This window comes from Apaloderma vittatum, unplaced genomic scaffold (genome assembly GCF_000703405.1).
Source record: "Apaloderma vittatum isolate BGI_N311 unplaced genomic scaffold, ASM70340v1 scaffold26987, whole genome shotgun sequence".
NCBI lineage: Eukaryota > Metazoa > Chordata > Aves > Trogoniformes > Trogonidae > Apaloderma > Apaloderma vittatum.
The window spans coordinates 59-415 of NW_009727167.1; positions in this window are offsets into that span (position 1 = coordinate 59).

Consider the following 357-nt stretch of genomic DNA (forward strand, 5'->3'; position numbering starts at 1 on the left):
TGCTGCTGGGGCAGAGCTGGGCCTTTTCATGCTGTTTCCTAGTCGGGCCTCTGCAGTGGAGCATGCCAGGGAGGCAGCTGAATTCCTTTCAGTGTTGAGTGCTGCGAAGTGAAGGACGAGCCGGGGCAGGAAGAGCAGCCCCGCTCTCCCGGGCTGGAGGGACCCCCGGCACAGAGCAGCACCTGGAGAAGGTGCCGGTGTAACGGCCCTGTTCTGCGCTGAGCTCTGCTCTGAACAGACCTAGGGGTGGCTTCATGTTGCCAGAGGCTGCAAGGCGTCCTCAGCTGCCTCTTCCTGCCCTGCCAGAACAGCCCCTGGCTCTGGGCGACAGGCAGGAGGGGACCGGGGGAAAGGGGC